The sequence below is a fragment of the Triticum dicoccoides genome, chromosome 3B (genome assembly GCF_002162155.2).
Source record: "Triticum dicoccoides isolate Atlit2015 ecotype Zavitan chromosome 3B, WEW_v2.0, whole genome shotgun sequence".
In the NCBI taxonomy this organism is placed as follows: Eukaryota; Viridiplantae; Streptophyta; class Magnoliopsida; order Poales; family Poaceae; genus Triticum; species Triticum dicoccoides.
Window position 1 is genome coordinate 834322896 of NC_041385.1, and position 19393 is coordinate 834342288.

Consider the following 19393-nt stretch of genomic DNA (forward strand, 5'->3'; position numbering starts at 1 on the left):
ATGATCTCTTTAAATTCTGAAATATGATTCAAAGCAGGAATAATTTTTGCTTCAGATGCATCTTGCTGGTGAGATCCTTAGTCATGAAAATCCCTTCCAGCTTTAACCATAGAGCGGCGGCAGTTTTCTCACTCAAAACTTCCTGCAAAATATTATTATGCAAATGAAGTTGAATTTGTGAATAAGCCTTACAATCAATTATTTTCTCCTCATCAGTCCAGTCTTGAATTCTGTTCTTCCCAAAACTATCCAGTGCTTCATCATAGTCGGACTGTGCCAACAACGCCCGCATCTTGACTTGTCATAGGGTAAACCTTGTGTCACGGTTCAGCAGCGGAAGATCGTACTTCATGGATGCCATGAGTCGATAAACTGTGCACAAAATTGTACAAGCCGGTAGAAAAATTCTTGACAGAATAAATTTGCGGAGCGAATAAAAAATACTGGATAAATAGCACCTGGTAGCTCATTGGTTGCCGTAGCAATTGAAGATGGAAAAGGACAAAATCCGGACTACTAGTACTCAACTAGTACTCACGTGAGCTTGTACGTGGAGGCGTTGAGCAGCAGCAACACACCAGCGTAGCAGATCGCTTTTGCCTTGGGTGATGGCGTGGAGCAGCAGCAGTTAATAATCAAATCAATCGTGGTTGATTCCCTCTGGACAGCAAACGGGCATTGCGTAATGGAGCAGCAGCGGCAGCAGAAGACGCCTGTAGCAGCAGCAACTCTAGCGGCTTGGACAGATTGCTCCTCGGGAGTTGAAGCAACCAGCAGTAGCAACTCGGCGAAACGGCTAGGACGGCTGCAGCTTTGAGGGATTTCCACGCGATATCGAGTCGGTCTCGGCGGAGTAAAAAACGATAGGATGAATCGGAGAACGGCGGCGGCGTGACAGACCGCAACCCTAATCCCTCTCGATCTCAAATCTCGTATCTGAAACTTGGCTCCGTATATCACTTATTAGATAATAACGAGAATAAACGAGACAAAGAGACACGGATTTTTACGTGAAAACCTTTGCGGGAGAAAACCATGGACGCACGAAGGCGCAATCACTATGATGGAGGAGTATTACAAGCACGAGATGACAGCCCGTCTGAGGTGCGACTACATAGGGTATATATGAGGACAAATAAACGAGTTGTACTCGTACGCGTCGGTACCAACGCAAAGGCCCACACCGTATGTACTACGTCTAGTTCAATACGGTACTAGAATTTAGATCATAATTTAACACAAGTGCCCTATGCTGTAAGCCAGATAGTTGCATCTGCAGTTGGTTAATTGTGTTCTGTCAGGTGCATTGCGTCCCAAAGCCTGAATATTCTTCTTTTCTGAAAAACTCAGCGGTAGTCTGAACCTGATCTCGTTTGTGTCGACAGTCGACTCAAATATCGATTGATAAGATCGGAACCAACGTTGAGATCCTATCCCATTGTCTTACAATCACAGTCGGACGGCGAAAGCATCATTCGATTTGATTAGGGTTTATTTAGCATCCACATAGAGGTAACCCGCAGCCATCCACCGTTGTTAATTTACGCCAACACTTGAGCACCGTCAATCGCATCGGACGACATGGGAGACCAAGAGGCGGAGTGGCTAAGCAAGAAGGCGGGCGGGTCGTCGCCGCCACCGGCCATGGGGTCCGACAGCCTGACGGCATTCGCCCTCCGCCTGGCCAAGAAGCTCGCCGAGGGAGACGACACCAGGGGCAGCAACATCGCCTTCTCGCCGCTTTCCCTCTACACCACGCTGGGCCTGGTGGCCGCCGGAGCCCGCAACAGAACCCTGGATGAGCTCCTAGCCCTTCTCGGCGCCGCATCGCCCGACGAGCTCGCCGGATTCGTGCGCGGCCTCCCCGCCGACCCGTCCGGCTCCGGTGGGCCGGTCATCACCTATGCCTATGGTGTGTTTCACCAGAAACATATGGAGCTCACGCCGGACTTCCTCCACACCGCCACCGAGTCCTACAACGCCGAGATACGCGCCGTCGACTTCGCTGAGGTAGCAGTCAACTATTTTTCTTCATCTCTGCCGTTGATCGCTGTTTCACATTGGCAATGGTACGTCATTGTCTGTTACAACATGCATGCGTAGGAAGAGGTCAGGGAGGAGACCAGGAAGGAGATCAACCAGTGGGCGGTCGCGGTGACGAACAATATCATCTCGGAGATCCTGCCGGAGGGTTCATTGACCGACCTCTCGAGGTTCGTGCTCACCAACGCCATCTACTTCAAGGGCGTGTGGGAGACCGGCTTTCCCAAGAGTCACACCGAGGAACACAAGTTCCACCGCCTTGATGGTGCCGACCCCGTCAACGTCCCCTTCATGACCCTGCCGGGAACATGCGAGCTCTTCGTCTCATACAATGAAGGCTTCAAGGTGCTCAAGCTCCCCTACAAGGCTGGTGAGGATGCCATGTCGCGGTATTCTATGTGTGTCTTCCTCCCGGACGAGGACAACGGGCTGCACGCCATGCTCAGCACTCTTGAGGAGGTGGGCGGCTCTCTGCTCGACCACGTGCCGAAGCACCGAAGGAGAGTGAGGGAGCTTATGCTGCCCAAGTTCAAGATGTCATTCTTCTGTCGTCTCGCCCAAGTCCTTCGAGGCCTAGGGCTTCGGGAGGCGTTCACCGAGGAGGCCGCCGACCTGTCCGGCATCGTGGAAAAGAGCGTCTGCGACGTGCGCTTGGACGAGGTGTTCCACAAGGCGGTCATCGAGGTGAACGAGGAGGGCACCGTGGCGGCTGCCTGCGCCGCCGTCATCAGCCGCAAGAAGAAAAGTGCAATGAGGTTGGAGTTCATCGCCGACCACCCGTTTGCGTTTTATATCGTGCAGGAGGTCTCAGGGGCCGTGGTCTTTGCCGGTCATGTACTGGACCCTTCTAGCTCACAGTAATAATAAGCAGTAGTAATTTTATTAGAGCTCCTACTAGTAGTTAATTATTGTTCTGCCTCAAACAACTATAGATAATCGTTAATAAACTAAACAAATCGACTATATATTTTCTGTTGCTGTTTCAAGCTTTATTTGGCCCCTCTGTATGTTTTCCTTGTCAAAGATGGGTAAAGCGTCTCAACCCTCCTAAGAGAGCCCGCATGGTCTTATATTGATTGTACGAGAGAAAACCCTCCCTTAATCAACGATAACAGAAGAAAAGATAGGAAGTTAAAGAGAGAGAATAACTCCAACTAACTCTATCTAATCTAGGGATATAACTTGGCCTACAAGATAGACTAAACAGAGAGGGAAAGAGGCGTGACAACATGTCACATAACAATATATTTAACACCCTCCCTTAATCTAAACTGCGCAAGTTAAGATTACGTCGAAATTCTTCAAACGGTCTTGTGGCCAAAGCTTTGATGAATCCATCAGCAACTTGATCCTTTGAATGAACAAATCGAATGTCCAATTCTTTGGTTGCAACCCTTTCTTGAACAAAGTGATAATCAATCTCAATATGTTTAGTCCTTGCATGAAAGACATGATTAGCAGACAAATAAGTGGCACCAAGATTATCACACCAAAGACAGGGAGTTGGTGTGTGATATATCCCAAGCTCCCTAAGCATAGATTTGACCCAGATGATCTCTGTTGTGGCATTTGCCAATGCCTTTTATTCTGCTTTAGTACTAGACCTTGAAACTGTAGCCTGTTTCTTTGCACACCATGAAATCAAATTAGTTCCAAAGATGATTGCAAAACCACCTGTTGATCTCCTGTCATCCAAACAACCTGCCCAGTCAGAGTCAGAGAAAGCATTGAAAAGTGTGGATGACGACTTGCTGAAGGTTAGGCCAACAACCAAGGTGTATTTGACATATCTCAGTATGCATTTGGCAGCAGTCCAATGATTTGTACTAGGTGCATGAAGAAACTGACAAACCTTATTGACAGCAAAGGAAATGTCAGGCCTGGTGAGTGTCAAATACTGAAGCGCACCTACCAAGCTTCTGTACTTGGTGCCATCCTCTTGACTCAAGGGTTGTCCCGCTGCAAGAGAGAGTTTTTCTGAACTGGACAATGGTGTGGGTGATGGTTTACAACCCTGCAAGCCAACTCTATTCAAAAGATCAGTTGCATATTTTCCTTGAGAAAGATGAAAACCACCTTCACTGTTTCTTTTAACCTCAATACCAAGGAAGAAATGCAAGTCACCTAGATCCTTAAGAGGAAATTCTGAATTCAGATCCTTCAACAAGGCAGTGACTGCTTCATTTGATGAACTTGTGAGAATAATATCATCAACATAAATAAGCACAAATATAGATGTTTTGAACTTATTGTATATGAACAATGACGTATCAGATTTGGAGGGAACAAAGCCCAGTGTTTGTAACTTAGAACTCAACTGCGAGTACCATGCTCTAGGTGCTTGCTTCAAGCCATAAAGAGACTTATCTAGCCTGCAAACATGAAAAGGCTTGTTTCTGTCTTCAAACCTAGGAGGTTGTTTCATATATACTTCCTCTTCCAAAACACCATGAAGGAACGCGTTCTGTACATCTAGCTGCCTGAGACTCCATCCTCTAGATACGGCAATAGACAGAACAAGACGTATACTGGCAACTTTAACAACAGGGCTAAAAGTATCTTCATAATCGATGCCATACCTCTGTTTGAATCCTTTTGCAACGAGTCTAGCCTTGTAACGATCGATGGTGCCATCTGCCTTTTTCTTTATCCGGAACACCCATTTGCAATTAATTAAATTTTTGCCTCGCTGTGAAGGAACAAGATGCCACGTTTTATTTTTCTGAAGAGCTTGAAACTCTTCCTCCATAGCCTTCCTCCACTTGATATGCTTGCTTGCTTCCTGAAACGTGCTGGGTTCACTGGTAGAGCAGGTCAAACCATATTTAACTTTATAATTGACAGGTTGAATTACCCCAGCCCGAAGCCTTGTAACTCGTGGCGGTACGGAAACAGGAGACCTAGACACGTCCGTAGAAGATCCCACAAGCTGCTGCTCCTGGACAGAGAATCCAGGGGATCCCGAGGCTGATGCAGACCCCCCTGGCGACGCCGGATCTTCTGCGGCCAGATCGGGAGACGAGGTAGCTGGGAGCGGCGCAGAAAATCCAGTTGCCTGCTCCGGATGGCCCCCTGTCGTCTCGCGTTTGGCGTAGACCCGCGGGGTCAGGCCAAACCGCGTCGGCTGGGCCCGCGACAGCGACCCCCCCAGGTGGAGACGTGTCGAGTGAGGAGGGACCACCCGCGTCGCCAGGTGAAGATTCGGTGGCGCAGCGCGCCAGGCGCGGCTGCGATCCTGAAGGTGATAGCGGCTGCACTGTAGCCACCGATCCCGAGGGGGATTCGGTTGCAGCGCTGTCCCCAAGTGGCGGACACATGAAGTGACAGCTATTTGAGCCATTTTCTCCATTTTTTTGCATCAAATTTTCTTGTGGAGTTTCACCACTGGATCCTGCATCATCAAAAACCTCAAGAACACGGTCACAAGAGTTAGTCACGTAGTCATTACAATTGTCATCCCCAGGAGATATGCCAGATAGATGTGGTGGAAGGAGAAGGATTTCTTGGCGAAGAAGAGCACCAGCATTAGGATGGAGAGCTGCGAAAGGAAAAACAGTCTCATCAAAAACAACATCACGAGAGATATATACTCGACCGGTAGGAACATCAAGGCATTTAACGCCTTTATGTTGGGCACTATAACCCAGAAAAACACATTGTTTTGAGCGGAAACTGAGTTTGCGAGTATTATACAGACGAAGATTAGGCCAGCAAGCACAGCCAAAAACACGAAGTGAATGATAGTTCGGTCGAGTATGAAGAAGGCGTTGCATGGGTGTTTCATTATTAATGACACGACTGGGAAGCATATTATAAGATGGACTGCCGTAAGGAATGCCTCGTCCCAAAATTTAAGAGGCATGGAAGCACCTGCAAGAAGGGCAAGCCCTACTTCAACAATGTACCTATGCTTGCGTTCGGCAGAGCCATTTTGTTGGTGCGCATGAGGGCATGAAACATGATGAGACACGCCCAACTTTTGAAAAAAGGAGTTTAGCTTCTCATACTGGACATTTAACACCCCAATCAGATTGGACAGCGAGAATTTTGGTGTCAAATTGTCGTTCAACAAGTGCTTGAAAGTTATGGAAAACTTGGAAAACGTCGGAACGTTTCTTAAGAAGATAAATCCAAGTGAATTTACCGTAGTCATCTATGAAACTAACGTAATAAGTATGTCTGCCAACAGAAGAGGGGGTTGGACCCCAAACATCAGAGAAAACAAGTTGTAAAGGTTTGGTAGAAATACTAGTAGAAACTGGATATGGTAACTGATGGGATTTCGCCTTTTGACAAGAATCACAAATAGTTTCAAGACTGCGCTCACCAACACATGGGAGTTGATTATTTCTAAGCACTTGTTGAAGAATAACAAAAGAGGGGTGTCCTAATCTCGCATGCCACCGTTCTGATGAAAGTTTGATAATGCCACAAACTTGTTTATTGAATCTTCTAAACTGGGGAATCCAAGGGTAGAGCCCATGCACACATCTACCGCGGTAGAGAATGTTCCTCGTGGCTTGATCACAAATCAAAAAGAAATATGGGTGAAACTCAAGAAAAACTTTGTTGTCTATGGCAATGCGGTGTACGAAAAGAAGATTTTTTTCAGTTTGTGGGACATGCAAACTTTCATCAGAACGGTGGCATGCGAGATTAGGACACCCCTCTTTTGTTATTGTTCAACAAGTGCTTAGAAATAATCAGCTCCCATGTGTTGGTGAGCGTAGTCTTGAAACTATTTGTGATTCTTGTCAAAAGGCGAAAGCCCATCAGTTACCATATCTAGTTTCTACTAGTATTTCTACCAAACCTTTACAACTTGTTTTCTCTGCATCAGCCTCGAAAGTGGTGTAGTTGAGGCCAGGGGAGGAAACTTGCGATGAGGAGGACATGGCTGCGCAGGGGGAAGGTGATGGCTGCGAGGGGGAAGGGTTTAGCTAGATGTGATGGAAGAGGAGGCTCTGATACCATGTCAAAGATGGGTAAAGCGTCTCAACCCTCCTAAGAGAGCCCGCATGGTCTTATATTGATTGTACGAGAGAAAACCCTCTCGTAGGTGTTTACAGAATCAACGATAACAGAAGAAAAGATAGGAAGTTAAAGAGAGAGAATAACTCCAACTAACTCTATCGAATCTAGGGATATAACTTGGCCTACAAGATAGACTAAACAAAGAGGGAAAGAGGCGTGACAACATGTCACGTAACAATATATTTAACATTCCTGTCGTTAATATATCGATGGTCATCCATCTCTGCATTTTGGTAAGCTCAACTTTGATGCATCTCATCATGGCGTGAAATATACCAGGGTTTTATTGCCGCAAGTAACATGATGATAGATAGACTGGTGATGCAAGCAAGCGTGGTTATTGGTGCTCTCACCGTACGATTTGTAGTGAATCGGTTGTTACTTGGTTGGGTTGATGCAACACACGCCGATCAGAGCACTGGTTCCACTTCCACCCCGAAGAGAGAAACTTCATTGATCCAATTCAGGAGAACTCTTGCCGGAGCGCGCTGGGAAGCCTGGTTACATCTGGTGAGAATACTGATGGATGAGCAGCTTGCTCAAAGGCCGGATTAGTTGAGATGCAAAATTAACCAGGAATGGAGAGTTCACGGCTAAATTGATGTACTTAGATGTTATCAATTCTAGCTCTATTCCCTTCTCCAAACATGTTTGGAATGTCAAAGTCCCTCTGCGAGTTAAAGTGTTTATGTGGTTTATACATAAACAAGTTATTTTAACCAAGGATAATTTGACAAAGCGCAATTGGACCGGTTCTAAGAGATGTAGTTTTTGTGATCAAGACGAGACTATCAAACACCTCTTCCTCGATTGTCCTATGGCGAAGGTTCTTTGGCGTACTGTTCACATTGTTTTTAATATTACTCCTCCGAATAATATCAACACTTTATTTGGGACGTGGCTGGATGGGATAGAGACCCAAACAGCTAAACACATTCGTGTAGGAGTATGTGCTTTACTTTGGGCAGTCTGGAACTGCGGGAATGATTTGGTTTTTAACAGAACAACAAATACTCATTTTTTGCAGGTCATCTTCCGAGCTACTATGTTGATCCGTTTGTGGTCGCTACTCACTCAGACGGAGGCCAGGGAGCATTTGGTTACTGGATCTGCCCGATGGGAGATGCTAGCTCGGGCTATATTCAGCCGGTTTGGATGGCGGTCATGTAATAAGATAGGCAATTAGTTTTTCTATCTTTATTTTGCATGCCGGATGTGGCTTTTATTTTGATGCTCTTTGTGAGCCGTTTGGGGACTAGTGTGTAACGGAGTTACAGACTTTTGTTGGACCTATTTGCTTTATCTTTCTGATGCAGAGGCCGGGGCTGCACCCCTTTTCTAAAAAAACTGTGACAGGCGGAATGGTTGCAGCGTCAATTTTCACTTTTCATCAGATCAATGTTTTAATCTTCTTGCAGAGAGATTTAGGGATTCCCTGCAAAATAACCCACTTCTTCAGCAATAGTCTCAACTCTTTGCTCTTCAAACATGTGCGAATGATCTGTTTTGAGGTGTACACAGCTAACAAATCCATGTTTGTGAGTTGGACCACTTGCTAGTCCCCTTTGGTTCCTCTACTAAGTTCTTGAGCTCATTGGACCACTTGTCTGTCCCATTTGGTTCCACTTTTAAGTTCTTGAGCTCAGCCTCGAGCATCTCCGTCGAGAACCGAGGAGGCGAGGAGAGATCATGATTGATTGTCCACAAACCTTCCATCATTTAGAGTTGGGGCAGTGGTGCACGGTATGGGAAGTCAATTGTAGTGTGCCCCTCTACCGTACAGCAGAAGCGCAATAGTGGTGGTGCTGCTTGGGGTGGGGGCCTTGTAAACAATCCAGAAGTGGCCAAAGCGACTTAATCCGAAACATTTCAAACTAGTTGTAGCGCTTGTCGCCGGCGCCTTGCCCGGCCCTATTTTTATGCTGTTTCGACTAGAAGTACTTCTGGGACCCTCTGTATGGCTTGTGGTGGTCATGCGAGGCGTTGGATCAGGTCGTATTGCTGCCTCCAGCATCACCAACTCACCTCCTTGCTAGAAATGCTCACTGCCCGAACTTCCACTCTGTTGGTTATGATATGATCTCAAGCCGACCCACGACTCAGACACTCACCGACTAGCTCGTCGTTCGAAATCTATGATGCCTGCACCAGGCTCTGCCCAGAGAGTGTTGCGCCTGAGATAGATGGAAACAACCCACATGCCATATCACCGGCTGTGAAACTAGCCCATCCGGTCAACTAGGGCCCACCAGCATCACACAACAGTTGACATGGAAAAACCCTATGGCCTGTGCGGTTCATGGGGTTCGGGGGGACCATGGTACAAGATCAAACCGCACCGACTGTGGCCCATGGGGTTCGGGTGAGCCCTGGTCCTTAACCTCCTCTCTCAAGGTGCGCGCGGAATGCTCACTATGAAGAAAGAGTAGAACATCTAACAAGAACCAAGAGACTAGAACTGCTAGCACAGTAATACAGAAATTTTACACCTACAAAACCTCACGAAGTGTGTTAGGCAATCTTCCTCTAAATTCCCCCCTTGATTTTCATGGGGGTGGGGCCCCTACCTCCTCTACATACCTTTTCATGGATGTAGCATTCCTTGCGGTGATATATCAGAAAAAGAGCAAGAAAAATTGTTAGCGACTAATGAACCTGATATCTCAAAATATGCAGGGCGGTAGATTGTTGAGAGAGCTGCTGGGAGGCACGATCATGGTGGTCTTCCGCTCGGATGGTAACGAGTGGCTCTTGTCGAGTCTCGTCGGCCTACCTGTACGAACATGCTCATTGCTCGCCATAAGGACCGTACACATATATGCAATTATTTGGACCGAGGCAAGTGGAGGAGACAATATTATTTGACTTCGACTGGGTGATACTTCTTGAGTACACAGTCTTGAGCTCCAGGGTGAAAACTCTGGTCTAACCCTAATTGGTTATACCTGGCAATGGCGGCATTCTTTGCATCGTTACCCTAAAGATCGCATTGCTCATAATTGATCTGACATTTGGTGGTTGGATCTAGGGATGGCGACACATGTACGTCGTTCCTTTCCTGGAGGCGTGGATTTTGGAGAACCTTTCTCGTAGTCTTTGTGTTGTCAAGAGATGGTTGACACTGATGGTCACTGTTGTATTTTGTCAATTCCTGTTTTCATTGCTTAATTTTTTTCCCTCTCTCTGTTTAGGCATAGCTTTGGTCTTGCATGACTTTGCTTTTTGCCGGTGTGATCATTTTGTGTGGGTGTTGGCTATGTGCATCTTATTTATATAGAGGCCGGGAGTATATAATGATGATTGTATCGTCGATGCTAAATTACAAATCAATAAAAAAACATCCTTTATCGAAAGAAAATACCTATTTGATGAGATGCAACGGATGGAGCCTATCCCTTCGTTTGTGACAATTACAATAGTCGGAAGGTGTCCGCTGCCCAAACCTATTTTTATTGGACGCCGCTAACTGCCACACATGTGGGCGTTAAGGAATCTGCCCACACGTTCTGTGTGGTGCCTAAGAGGACCAGCCTACACGTCTGTGTGTGGGCAAAACAACTAGCGCCCACATTCCTCTTTTTTTCCCTCCCGGTCCCTCTTACATGCGTGCGTGTGGGCGGAACAGATAACGCCCACACGCCCGGTACGCCAGGCCCGCACGCCGCACGTGACACTTTACCTCGTGCCCCGCAGTTGCCATGGGCCGGACCCTCGTCCATATTCGTTTAAGTGCAGTTGTCATGTCGCTGAACTACGGTTGCCATGTCGGACAACTACAGTTGCCATGTTTGCTCAACTGCAGTTGCCATCTCAGGTCAAAGTTCCAGATTGCCATTTTTTGGTCAACTACAGCTGTTGCCATGTGTGGTCTGGTCTACTGCAGTTGCCATGATTTCAAAACTTTAGGAGTTGCCACCTACTAACACTAGGCAGTTTCCATGTAGCGCTACAAAAAAGGCATGGCAAAAAACATGTTCGGGTAAAAAGAGAGAGTTGCCATGTGCTCACAAGCACACTAGGGCAGTTGCCATTTAAAAAAGAAAGAGTTGTCATCTGCTTACGTGCACGCTGGGGCAGTTTGCCATGTACCATGCCAAACATATGGCAACTGACATGTTCAGGTAAAAAAAAGAATTGCCATCTGCTTGCAATCACACTAGGGCAGTTGCCATGTACACTGCAAAACGCATGGCAACTGGCAGCTTGGATGTGGGAGAGGAGGCGGGCGTGTGGGCGAGATGGCAAACTGCCCACACACCAGCCCTTGTGCGTGACTGAAACCGGTGTGTGGGCGAACTGCTAAACGCCCACACACCGGCCCTTCCGTGTGGTAAAACGGATGTGTGAGCGACCTCTCTCAGACACCACACACGCGAGTTGTCCTATGTGGCATACAAAATCAGCTAATTCGTGCCAAGATTCGTGCAGAAGTTACTGGACGATGATGGAGGCGTGTGGGTGAGTTGGCTAACGCCCACACGTGTGGGCCTTAACATTTCCGTTTTTATTAGGGTTTAGCATCTTTGACTAATAATACCTTGTAATGTACCCTTGTGCGGTCGTTTTAATTCACCTTCCCTTACGGGCGTACACGAGCGTCAATCATGTCGACAGACGACAATGGAGGATCAGACAAGGCCAAGGAAGAAGGCACGAGCGTCGTCGACATCGCCTGCCGTGGGCTCCGGCGGCCTGACGGTGTTTGCGCTCCACCTGGCAAAAAAGTTGGCCACGGGCGACGGCAATGTCGCCTTCTCGTTGTTGTCCATCTACACCACGCTCGTCGTGGTGGCGGCAGGAGCACGAGGCAAAACCCTGGACGAGATCCTCGCCCTGCTCGGCGCTTTCGTCCCCCGACGAGGTCGCCTGGTTCGTGCGTGGCCTCGCCTCCGACCCATCCGGCTCCTGTGGGCTCCTCGTCACCTACGCCTACGGTGTACGTCTTCCACCACAAGAAGATGAAACTCACGCGAGCCTTCCTGCACGCCGCCGCCGAGTCCTACAAGGCCGAGATACGCGCATTCAACTTCGCTAAGGCCAGCGCCTCCATCTTGTGGTACCGCTGCTTGGTCGACATTATAATTGTAGTACAGTATATAATTAATTCGTGCATGCATGCAGGGTGATTTAGAGAAGATCAGGGAGAAGATCAATGAGTGGGCGGCGGCGGCGACGAACAACCTCATCTCGGATATCCTGCCGGAGGGGTCATTGTCCGATAATTTGAGGTTCGTTCTCACAAACGCCATCTACTTCAAGGGCGTGTGGAAGAGCCGTTTCCCTGAGCACCTCACAGTGAACCGCAAGTTCCACCGTTTTGCACATGTAGTAGTCCGATATTGATTCAGTTTACCTACCAGAGATGACCCTGAAATTGTGTGAAGACATTGAAGACAATTGTGGTCTGTGAAAATATTCACATTGAAGACTATGACAAGAGAAGACATCGCGCGAAGACTATGAAGTACGAAGACATAGTTGTTTCATAGTTTCCTTTTCTTCTTTGTTGATTCATAGAAACCACCATACTGTTAAGTGGGGTCCAAGTGAACAAATTCAGAGTGACTGCAATGATGCTCAACCAAATCCTATGTCTTCGAGCGAAGACAATGAGAGCAAATCTTTTCCAGAGCTGGATGAGTCAGATTGGCTTGTAGCCCAAGCTAAGCTGCCACGTGTGTTTGAATCTGACCATTGGACACGTGTCAATTCCTTAGTGATCGGGTTGCCTCCGGCTATAAATAGCCCACCCCTACAGCATAAATTGGTGGTTGCTCAGATTTAGTGCACGGCTTTTGTCGTCTGAGAGCAACCCACCTCCGAAGCATTTGAGAGAGAATCCTTGCGAGGACAAAGACCAAAACACCCAGAGCCAAAGAGTGTTAGGCATCACTGAAGTCTTTCTGTCCGCATGATCTGAAGACTTATTACACTTGAGGACAGTGAATCCTCCAGCCGGTTAGGCGTCACGTTATGAGCATCCAAGAGTCATTGTGGATTACCGGTGAACGAAGTCTGTGAAGGTTTGGAAGTCTCCCTTGAAGACTTACCAGAGTGATTGGGCGGGGACTAAGTGTTATTCTCTCAAGGGGAATAAGGTGAAGACGCGGTCTTCTGAGTTGAATCTCAGCTTCCCTAACCACACGTAAGGTTGTCAAAGCAACTAGAACTGGTCCAACAAACCCCTTGTCCTCTCAGAGCAACTGGTTCTATCCCTCCTCTCTCTCTTTACTTACAGTTTGTTTTCGTGGAGTCTTTGCCCTCTTGCCTGATCTGAATGACTTCACTATGTGAAAAGTGTGTACTATTTGGCTTCATACTATCTTCCATCCTGATCCATACTACCTAGCTGCTGATAGTCTTCGTGCTTTCACTATATTTCTTACTTGACGATGTGTTATCCAGTGTAGTCTATCTTCCGCTGCGTGTCAATAGGTTCATTTCTATTGTTCGTCTTCATAACACTCCTGTTTTGAAGACTTTCATAAAAATCTCCTATTCACCCCCTCTCTAGTCGAATACTAGCACTTTCAATTGGTATCAGAGCAAGGTGCTCCCTTGTTCTGTGTGATTCAGTTTAACCACCTGGAGTTTAGCTATGTCGACTGCAGGGATAATCAAGGAATCCGTTGCGTGCCCTGTCTTCGATGGCACTGATTACCCCTACTGCAAGAATAAGATGCGTATGCATCTTGAAGCCATTGACATTGATCTCTGGTATGTCGTCAAGAATGGTGTTCCCAAGACTGGTGAAGGTGTTACTCCTGCTGATGTCAAGAAGTTCATCCAATTGGACTCAACTGCCAAAAATATCATCTGTGGTCATCTGACCAAAGGGCAGTATGGTCGTGTTAGTGCTCTGGATACTGTGAAGCTAGTCTGGGACTAGCTCTCCAAGGTCAACGAAGGCGTCTCAACACAGAGAGATTCAAGGATCAGTGTTCTTTGCAGTCTCTTCCACCGCTTCAAGAGAAATGACAATCAAAATGTCTAGCTCACATTTGATCGCCTCACTGACATCACGAATGAGCTTCATGCTCTTGGCGCCACTGAGATCACCAAGCATGAAATCGTCAAGACACTGCTGAGATCACTTGACAGCTCATTTGGCACCCTGGCCCTGATGATTCAAGAACGCCCTGATTTCAAGACTCTCGATCCGTCTGACATACTTGAGTGGCTCAACGCACATGAGTTCAGCTATTTGAGAAAATAGATATCTATGGTCCCAACTATGGTCGTACTCGCGCTTTGAAGGCAAAGGTTGTCTCCTCATCTGCAGAAGAATTTGACTGCAGTTCTTGTGATCCTGAAGACATTGGGAAGGAGCTTGTTATGCTTGTGAAGAAGTTCCAGAAGTTTGCCAAGAAGAATGACTTCAGAAAGTCTTCAAGATCCAGCTCAAGAAATGATGAAGCTTCCTCTCATGACCCCAAGAAGAGAACCTGCCACAAATGCAAGAAACCTGGTCACTACATCTCTGAGTGTTCACAATGCGACAATGAGACAAAGAAGAAGAAGAAGAGCAAGGAATATGATTCCGATGACTAGAAGAAGAGGAAATCCTCAAAGTATTCTTCCAAGTCTTCATCAAAGTCTTCATCACACAACAAGAGCTCATCAAGCAAGGGTCGTGCTTTTGTTGGCAAGGAGATGGATTCAGAGGAGGATTCTGCATCTAAGGAGGCAGAGGTGTATTCTGAAGAGGAATCTGACTCTGGAGTAGCTAGTCTGGCTCTAGCTTCTGCATACATTGCCAAGTCAATCTTCAACACTGAAGACAATGGCCTCGTCAAGAACGCTGATGCCAAGAATAAGGACGTCTCTGCTCCCACCTTCTGCTTCATGGCACGTGGTGCCAAGGTAAACTCACGCGATGCTTACTTTCAAACATCAAGTGAAGATGACTCTGAATGTGAATCTAAACCTAGCTACAAAACACTTGCTAAAATTACAACTGAACAACAGAATGCTATGGAACATATTCAAAAGTTGTTAGACAAAAGCGATGACCTGTTGGATGTGGAAATGACCCGAACTCAGTCCTTAATTGAAGACATTAAAAATCTCCATGTTAAGTACCAAGAACATGAAAGTCATCATGAAACACTCTCAACTTCTCATGAAAAGCTCTCCTATGATTATCTTCAAAGGAAACAAGAGCTTGAGAAATTGAGATCGGCTCATGAAGATCTTCAAAAGGAGAACATGTCACTCCGCGCTCAACAGATTAGTTCCGCTCAGGAAGGATTTGAACCACCATGTCTAAAATGTCTTGAGCGTGATAATGCTGTCTCTGTTGCTGAATGTTCAACTGCTGCTACTGCTACAATATCTTCAACTGCTAATGTGGTAACTAACCCCTCTGTTGAGGATACCACTGCTATTGCTGATGAGAATGCCAGGTTGAAGATATTACTTAAGAGTGGAATGCACAAAAGTCTCAAAGGGCATCAGATACTATGTGATGTCCTTAAAAACCAGATTCTGAACCGAAACCCTAGGAAAGAGAGAGTTGGGTTCGCAAGGAAAATTAATGTTGATAGTTCCTACTCGATGCCTGAGCAGTACCCCAAAACCACATGGGTTGCTTCTAAGGAACAATCAGTGGACCCATCTACCTTATCTAGTTTCTCTTGTGCTAACCCAATTATCATTGATGAATCCCTTGATGCAAACTATAAACTGTTCAGGAATCAGAATGGTGAAGTGTTTGCCAGGTACATTGGTACTAACTGTAGAAATGGACAGCCTATTAAGAAGATCTAGGTACGCAAAAGTTGTCTTGAAAGTCTTCTCGTGAATGTCATCATGACACCACCAGGGAAGAAGACAAATCCCAGACCAAAAGCTTCATATGGTCCAAAGGCTTCATACAGACAGAGGACTCACCTGAGTCACCCTAACGCAAATGTTTTGCAGGGAAATCATACTCAAACTTTTGAATATGAGCATGTTTCATCAAACCGCTATGTTCATCAGTCCGAGGACTTTTCTGCTTATTCTTATGAGTATTATTCACCTCCTGCAAAGCTATTTTCTAGGGCTCCAAAGCCGAAGTTCTCAGATGCTGCACTTAGGCTCATTGCTTCTAAGACACCCTTGAAGATGTGGGTGGTTAAGAAAACTTAACTCTCTTTTGTAGGGAATGGTCTCCAGCCGGAAATCAAATGTGTTTGATGCTTATGCTGGGGACCTTAAACATCTTGTGGGACGCAAGATAAAATTTCCAAATGGTCTTACTATGTATTTTGTCCCGGGATTCCTTGACACTCATCGTATCTATCATAACCAAGATCTGAACTTCTATGTTCCGCTTGTCCGTCAAATGTTTCTGCTTCACAACTCTCTTAGTGAAGCCTATCCCCCAAACTGTACTGTAGGATATGACATCTCAAGCTTTAGAATGGATTATGGATAGTGGCTGCAACAACCACATGACTGGTGATCGAAGTCTTCTGATGGATTCAACCCTTCGCCGTCTGATAAAAGTCACAACACATTTGCTGACACTGGTAAAAGTAAGGTATTGGGTCTTGGTAGAGTTGCAATCTCAAAAGATGGGCATATGGATAAAGTGATGCTTGTTGAATCCCTTGGTTTCAACTTAATGTCTGTATCAATGCTATGTGATTTGAACATGATTGTGATATTTGGGAAATATCGTTGCCTTGTCCTTATGGAATCTGACAAATCTCTAGTCTTGGAAGGGTATCGAAAATATGATCTGTATATGGTAGATTTCTCAGCAGGACATAGTTAGCCGTATGTCTTCTAGCAAAAGCTTCAGAGTGCTGGCTCTGGCATCAGAGGGTAGGACATGCCGGCATGAGGAACTTGTACACTCTCACGAAGAAGAAGCATGTCATGGGCATCGAGGGCATTGAGTTCAAGAAGGATGATCTGTGTGGTGCTTGTGAAGCTGGGAAGATGACTAGGGCCAAGCATCCCTCGAAGACAATTATCACGACATCTCAACCCTTCGAGCTGCTTCACATGGACTTATTCGGCCCTACTCACTACTCTACTCTTACTACCACTGCTTGTCTCTATGGTTTTGTTATTATTGATGATTACTCAAGAAACACATGGGTGCATATAATCCTTCACAAGACTGAAGTGCAGGATGTCTTCAGACGATTCGCCAACCGTGCCATGACGAACTATGGCTTCAAGATCAAGCACATCAGAAGTGACAACGGCACTAAGTTCAAGAACACCGGCCTTGACACTTATCTTGATACACTGGGCATTACTCATGAGTTTTCTGCTCCTTACACACCTTGGCAGAATGGCATCATGGAGCGCAAGAACCGAACCCTCATTGACATGGCTCGAACGATGCTTGATGAGTACAAGACTCCAAGGAAGTTTTGGCCTGAAGCTATTGATACTACATGTCATGTCATCAACCATGTTTATCTTCACAAGCTTCTAAGAAGACATCATATGAGCTGCTAACTGGTAAGAAGCCAAACGTCAGTTACTTTAGAGTATTTAGTGCCAGGTGCTGGATCAAGGATCCACATCACACTTCAAAATTTGCACCGAAAGCACATGAAGGTTTTATGCTTGGATACGTAAAGGATTCGCACTCCAACAGAGTCTTCAACCTCTTTCACTATAAAGTGGTTGAAACTGTGGATGTGCGGTTCGATGAGACTAACGGCTCGCAAAGAGAGCACTTGCCAAATGTGTTAGATGAAGTCCCTCCTAGTGAATCTATCAAGTTTATGGGCACTCGAGAAATCATACCTTCAGAAGCTCAGGCTGACGATGAACTCATCATTGCACCATGTCAACCTGAAGACAATGCTCAACCTGAAGTCAATGCTGAAACTGAAGACAATGATTCGCAAGAGCAAAATCTTCGTCCAGTTCATCCCCGTGTTGCAAATGAAGTACAAATTGATAAGATAATTGATAGAATCAATGCACCTGGTCCACTCACTCGTTCAAGAGCAACACAACTAGCAAATTTATGTGGGCACTTTGCATTTGTCTCTATATCTGAACCTAAGAAAGTTGCTGAATCCTTTATGGAACCTGAATGGATTCAAGCATGAAATCTTCAAGACACTGCTGAGATCACTTGATAGATCATTTGACACCCTGGCCCTGATGATTCAAGAACGCCCTGATTTCAAGACTCTCGATCCGCCTGACATACTTGAGAGGCTCAACACACATGAGTTCCAGCTATCTGAGAAAAGAGATATATATGGTCCCAACTATGGCCGTACTTGCGCTTTGAAGGAAAAGGCTGTCTCCTCATCTGAAGAAGAATCTGACTGCAGTTCTTGTGATCCTGAAGACATTGGGAAGGAGCTTGCTATGCTTGTGAAGAAGTTCCAGAAGTTTGCCAAGAAGAATGACTTCAGAAAGTCTTCAAGATCCAGCTCAAGAAATGATGAAGCTTCCTCTCGTGACCGCAAGAAGAGAAGCTGCCACAAATGCAAGAAACCTGGTCACAACATCTCTGAGTGTCCACTGTGGGACAATGAGACAAAGAAGAAGAAGAAGAGGAAGGAATATGATTCTGATGACAACAAGAAGAAGAAATCCTCAAAGTATTCTTCCAAGTCTTCATCAAAGTCTTCATCACAAAACAAGAGCTCATCAAGCAAGGGTCGTGCTTTTGTTGGCAAGGAGATGGATTCAGAGGAGGAGTCTGCATCTAAGGAGGCAGAGGTGGAGTCTAAAGAGGAATCTGATTCTGGAGTAGCAAGCCTGGCTCTAGCTTCTGCATACGTTGCCAAGTCCATCTTCAACACTGAAGACAATGGCCTCTTCAAGAATGTTGATGCCAAGAATAAGGATGACTCTACTCCCACCTTCTGTTTCATGGCACGTGGTGCCAAGGTAAACTCACGCGATGCTTACTTTCAAACATCAAGTGAAGATGACTCTGAATGTGAATCTAAACCTAGCTACAAAACACTTGCTATAATTGCAACTGAACAAAAGAATGCTATGGAACATATTCAAAAGTTGTTAGACAAAAGCGATGACCGGTTGGACGTGGAAATGACCCAAACTCAGTCCTTAATTGAAGACATTAAAAATCTCCATGTTAAGTACCAAGAACTTGAAAGTCGTCATGAAACACTCTCAACTTCTCATGAAAAGCTCTCCTATTATTATCTTCAAAGGGAACAAGAGCTTGAGAAATTTGTTGGGGAACGTAGTAATTTCAAAAAAATTCCTACACACACACAAGATCATGGTGATGCATAGCAACGAGAGGGGAGAGTGTGTCCACGTACCTTCATAGACCATAAGCGGAAGCGTTAGCACAACGCGGTTGATGTAGTCG

At 46.0% G+C, this 19393-nt stretch overlaps 2 pseudogenes; both read left to right on the forward strand.

The window, feature by feature from the left end:
* Window positions 1-1581: 1581 nt before the first annotated feature.
* On the forward strand, window positions 1582-2904 carry LOC119282553 (annotated as a pseudogene).
* Window positions 2905-11697: 8793 nt separating this feature from the next.
* LOC119280215 lies at window positions 11698-12420 on the forward strand (annotated as a pseudogene).
* Window positions 12421-19393: the final 6973 nt, after the last annotated feature.